This window comes from Plecotus auritus (assembly GCF_963455305.1).
Source record: "Plecotus auritus genome assembly, chromosome: 4".
NCBI classification, from domain to species: Eukaryota; Metazoa; Chordata; class Mammalia; order Chiroptera; family Vespertilionidae; genus Plecotus; species Plecotus auritus.
In genome coordinates this window covers 91,503,466-91,509,895 of record NC_137775.1, presented here as the reverse complement: position 1 = coordinate 91,509,895, position 6,430 = coordinate 91,503,466, and positions in this window count along the sequence as shown.

Here is a 6,430-nt window from a genome sequence, read left to right as displayed (position 1 = left end):
GACGCCCCTATCGCACCTCTGCTGCTGCCACTGCCAGCAGTGCAAGCTTCGACCGGCCCTGGTTACCTGAGCCTCGGGTGGCCCTGGGCGGCTGGGGGGCTGAGGGGACTGGGGGACTCTGGAGGCAGTCACCCTGGCGGGGCTGAGGGGATTGGGTACCACCATCTTGTGGCTGTGGGTGCTTCCATCTTTGAGGGCATGGCAGTCAATTAGCATATCCCCTACTTATTGACTGTGGGCACCGCCATCTTTGTGAGGGCATGACGGTCAATTAACATATTCCCTCTTTATTAGATAGGATCGTTTGCTCAATTCTGGATTGCTGGTGAAATGAACATTCATGGGCTGCTGAAAATGAATTGTACTCATCGGGCTATTTTTCTCCAGGAAGAGCAGTTGGTGAGAAAGAAAGCAAAAAAGTCTTAAATGTTATTCACAGCTACTGAGCAGCTTCTGCCAAGTCCACAAAGGCTTATCCAAGGAGGGAACAATGCTCTAAGCCTGAGCATGGCAACCACAGCCCTAAAGTTCTCTGGGTGCCTGAGTCCTGTGTGCAGGAGCAATGGGAACAATTTGCTCACATAACACTCCTTTGGCCCCTTTCAGCAGTAGGGTTGTGTCCATGTTTGTTTGTGTGTGTGTTTTTTTTTTGTGTGTTTTTTTTTTTTGCTTTTTAAAAATATTTTTTAATTGATTTCAGAGAGGAAAGGAAAAGGAGAGAGAGATAGAAACATCAATGATGAGAAAGAATCATTAATTGGCAGCCTCCTGCACACCCCACACTGGGGATCGAGCCCACAACCCGCATCATATGCCCTGACTGGGAATCGAATCATGACCTCCTGGTTCATAGGTCAATGCTCAACCACTGAGCCACACCAGCCAGGCGTGTCCATGTTTTGTTGGAAGAGCCAAAGGAGGCTCCAGAGCCTATAACCATATGACACTCACCAATACTGACCTTGGTATTTAAGTCACCAATACAAGCCACACACTGGTCTGCAGCTGAAGTTCTCACTTTCATAGTGGCTCTACAGCTAGGTGAGGCATCTGACAAATCCACTATGTTTTCTGTGACAGTAGGTCTGTGCATTTTATGTAGTTTTATTATAAACGGATCTTGTTTTATTTCTCCTTTACATTTGGGTATTATCATTATTTTTTTAATTTTCTGTCTAGGGATGATCATATCACCTATGAATTTCATTCTAGTACAGAAAAAGGACATTACAAAGTATTTATTGAGAACCAGTGAACTAATAATAGTTTCTTTTTTTTAATCCTCACCTGAAGACATGCTTATTGATTTTAGAGAGGGGAAAGGAGAGGGAGAGGGAGAGGGAGAGGGAGAGGTGGGGGGGGGGGGAGAGAGAGAGAGAGAGAGAGAGAGAGAGAGAGAGAGAGAGAGAGAGAGAGAGAGAGGCATGGATGTATACCCTGACCGGGGATTGAACCCACAACCTAGGCATGTGCCCTGGCTGAAATCGAACCCACAACCTTTCAGTGTATGGGACACTGCTTCAACAAATGGAGCCACACTGGCCAGGGTGAACTAATATTTCTTGATAATAAAATTTAGGACAAGACGCCCTGGCCAGGTAGCTCAGTTGGTTAGAGCTTCGTCCCTATACACCAAGGTTGCGGGTCCAATCCCCAGTCAGGGCACACATAAGAATCAATCAATGAGTGCTTTGGGAATTTGGAGAGTTTTGATTATAAATAGATGGAACAACAAATTGATGTTTCCCTCTCTCTCTCTCTCAAATCAATAAATTAAAAAATTAAGGAAAAAACTTGAAAAAGAAAATTTAGGATAAGAGAGTGAAGAAAAAGAAAAAAAAAATACCTCATTTACCCCAAGATGACACAGTTGGTAATTGAGAGAGGAAAAGTTTACTCTCATTGCTGACTGATATCAAACCTGGACTCTTTTCAATAAGTCACTCTACCTTCCAAAGCAATGGCCTCCATCAAATAACAATAATAATAGCGTACACTAACATGGCACATGCCATGGGCTAGACACTGTCCCTAAGGGTTTTACATTCACTAACTCTCTGACCCTCACAACAACACTGTAAGGGAGGTGCTATTATGACCCTCACTGATGTATGAGGAAACCACGCTTAGAGGGGTTAAGAGATCTGCCCAAAGGCACACAGCCAGTGTGTAGCACAGCTCAGATGTCCAGCTCTTTGTCACTCCACTGTACCATGTCCAAGGCAGGATCAGGAAGCCAGGCAAACCCAACAGAGCATTTGGCCTGTAAAAATGGAGTGAAATGAACACACCCAGGTAGTTCCATTTCTCAATTATTAGACTGTCCCAGGATGAGCTTCGGGGGTTACGTGGATCCCCTGAAACTATATGCAAGTTATGTATCCCAGTGTGTGCATTTGCACATTTCTCTAGGAAGCAAATCTATGGTTCTCATTTGATTCTCAAAGGCCCCTGAGCACAGGTTAGTTATACCTGCTGGTTAAAGGAATGCCAGCAGGCCTTGATGAGCAGGAGGAGGCAGGCACCGCACTACCCAGTCCAACACTGGTGTGCCGGGACGGGAGTGGAAAGTCCCTTTGCCCTCAAGGGGCCCGAACTTCTTCACTCTTGTTGGCATCTCCATCTAGGAGCAGACTCTGAATTTCTGTTCCCCTAAAAGCGCACCTTGAGGAAATCAATATGCTGTACAAATAGGATCCTCTCTATGTGTTCAATTACATGCAAAAGATTAGAACTCACTGGTGTAGAGCAAGCATGTCAAACTCGCAGTCCACAGGTGGCATATGGCCCACAACGAATATTTTTGTGGCCCAGCCAATATAATGGTATGTAAGAAACATTTTAATAAAAATTTCGTAACTTAATTTTTACAATATCCTGTTATACATAATTATTAATAATGAACTACATCGTTTGTTAATCACTGATTACTATAATTGTGTTGCATTCATTTTCCTTATGTGCCTTATGCGTAGGTGTACCATTTCTCTCCACTAATACAGGCAGCGAAGGTTTTAGCAGCTGATTGCCATGTCATTAGTCTTGGACTGACTTGTTTGGTGTGCACAACAGGAAATATTTTGCTTTCGGAGAACAAGAAAAATAGGTTTATTTGCATTACACTTAGTAATTTGTGCAGTTATTCAGTGTCTGGTAAGTTGATGTTCAAGAAAAAATATTAATTTTTATTAAAATGTTCTATTATTTTATGTTAACGTTTACTCATTTATTTCAGCCCTTTGTATTCAGCATGTCTCATAGAAATAAACCCACGTCTCTATAAAAATTGAAGCTTTTGTTTTTTTGTGGCCTACATAAACTTAAACCTTGTTTATTTGGCCCGTGTTAGCCTTTGAGTTTGACATGCTTGGTGTAGAGAATTAAGGGGGAGAAAGACATGAGTGAGGTCTAAGGGGCCTCTCAGTGTGCAAATGACTCTCAAACTTCCTCTGCCTCAACATACCTAAGGTGAGCAGCAACTGCCAGTGGCCATCTAGGGATCTGCTGTGAGTAAGGGCCTCTGGGGGAGGTGCTGTCAGTGCCCCTGATGCTCTGCCCACTCGGGAGGCCACCTGCAGCTTTGGTGGAAGTTCCTGGGCTCACCAACCACTTTGTGTCCCAAGCACCTGCTTCTTCTGGCTCTGAGCCTTCTCTGGCCCAGTACCACATCAGTCCACACTCCCAGGAACAATCCTTAATCAATCAGGGTGGTAGTTTGTGAACAAATACTTCAGTGTCCTTGCCTTCAGTGGGACAGTTCTAAGATATGGTTTATAGTCTTTCAGAGGGTCCCCAGTGGGACTGGGCCGCAGCTGCCCACACGAGTAGCCTGCCCATTGATGAATTCTTTTTAGACATTTCCCTTTTCCTCGTCTCAATTCCTCAAGCCCTAACTGTGCTTCCTGGGATCACCTCCAAAACAAACCATTTATATCCAAATTCTTATCTAAATATCTGCTTTTAGGAGAAGCCAAGCCAAGACAGTACCCTGGGAGGGCACGTGTCCATTGAGAATTCCGGTTGTACAGGCAAGGCCTCTGACTGACCTTGGCCCATATTTTGCCAAATGCACCATGAGCATGGCATTGCTTTTTTGTGGGAAGGAGACCCATAAGACTCTTGTAGGATGAATCCAAAGTGCTTCCAAAACTAGAGGAAAAACATTTGTTCAAATCCTTAAATGGGAAATTCCATCACAGAGGATCTTCTCACTAAAAAGGCTGCATGTTGTGAGGCCTGTCCTTCAGAGTCAGCTTATAAACAAGCCTTACAAGAACAAGCGTGAGCCCTTTGGCTCAGTGGATAGAGCGTCGGCCTGCAGACTGAAAGGTCCCGGGTTTGATTCCGGTCAAAGGGCATGTACCTTGGTTGCAGGCACATTCCTGGTGGGAGGTGTGCAGGAGACAGTTGACTGATGTTTCTCTCTCATCGATGTTTCTGGCTCTCTATCCCTCTCTCTTCCTCTCTGTAAAAGATCAATAAAATATATTTAAAAAAAAAAAAAAAAAAAAAAAGAACAAGCGTGAGCAACCAGGGCCTCTGCCCAAGGTTGTGCAGTTGTGCCCTGGCTGAGGGGGCAAGGACCTGAATTCTGGCCTGTAATCCACTCACCCAGCAGTGTGGCCACGTGAAGGGTCTCACTTTTAAAGGGTGCAGCAAAGGAGGTTCCTCACACATGGCCCCGTATGCAACCACCGCCTGCTGGTTCACTCTGAAAAATCACCTAGGCCTCATCTTCAAATCCAAACTATCATTGCTAGAGATGCATTCTTCATAACAATATTCCACTGATCTAGAGCAAAAGCAATGGGAGAGCCCTAGGCTGTTTGTTGTAATGGAATTTTCCTTGTGTGAAAAACTAAGCATTGCTGTTGTATTATTAATGGAGTTTTATCCTCTTTTTTCCCACCAACTTGACAGTTTTAGTATCATGTTGGCACGATTTATCCCACTAAATGATGAGAATACTTCCATGTCAGCTATCTATCTTCCTTTGTTAAATAGGAAATGTTTGTATTCTTGCTGCAAAGTCCGATATTGAATGAGATTTGAACTTGTTTGCTGTGTGTGGAATGGGATTAACACCCCTGCCGGTGTCTACTCTCAAGTCTTTGTGTTGGGGAGGCCCCAGTTATGTGGGCAAATGGCTGGTTATTCTCAGCAATAAAAATGAGCAAATAACGTGAAAGCACCCATACCTCAAAGAGCAGAAGAGTGACCTCTGTTTGACCTTGAGGTCTGTGCACCGAAAAGTTCCCTAATAGACAAAACAAGCTTCAAGCCAGAGAGAAAGAGAAGATTGCTTACTTTCTGATTGCTTTGTTTAAACCAACCTCCTCTCTAGTTTATAATCCTTTATGGGAGCATATTAGGAAGGGGCCGTTTACGCTCTGTTTAGAGCAGGGAAGAATCATAAAATAAACAATTAATATTTAGGAAAGAGGCCCAGGACACTCTAGTTGTGGGCTTTTTCTTCCTGATTCAATGAATAGCAGCCTTTGGCTGTGGTCTTAGGCATTCCATGTATTTATTTTAATTTCTGTTGTCATATATTCACTTATTACACTCTTTGTGCTATTTTGGACAGTCCAAAATTAGGGGAAGACATGGAAGTAATGCAATCATTTCTGCTGGCGTGGGTCATGTATGGAATAAGGAGTGTCAATTCCAGCAACAGAAAGCAATTTCACTATTCACCTTTTATCCTAGCCACCTTTTTGCCTTAGGTAATTTTTATTTTTATTATTATTTTTAATATATATATTATATATATTTTTTAATATATATTTCTGTCCCTGTCCCTTCCTCTCTGAAATCAATAATATATATATTAAAAATAATAATAAAAGTGTATATATATATATATATTTTATTGATTTCAGAGAGGAAGGGAGAGGGACAGAAAGATAGAAACATCAATGATGAGAGAGAATCATTGATTGGCTGCCTCCTGCATGCCCCCTACTGGGGATTGAGCTTGTAACCCGGGACCCTTCAGTCCGCAGGCCGACGCTCTATCCACTGAGCCAAACTGGCTAGGGCTCCTTGGGTAATTTTTAAAAGTCAGTCAGTATTCCTTCCATTCCAGCCGAACACTCCATCACATCCCAGCTTAACATCTGGTCACTGTTGCTCCTGCCCAAGGCTGATCAGCATCATCCAGCTTCTGGGCTTCCACGTGGGCCGGCGCCTCCTGCTGGGATGCCCTCCTCAGCCTTTGGTGCCTATTGAATCCTTCTCTTCCTTAAAGGGGAATTTAAATGCTAGTCCTTCCAAAAAGCTTCCCGCACCACCTGACACCTTCCCTTTCTCCTCCCAACTGCAGCAACCCATCACGTGGCCCTTCCCAATAGACTATGAATTGCTTTTTCAAGCCTGCATTTTCCTATTTCCAGGTGGATTTTAACTTCCTTCGGCAGAATAGGCCACC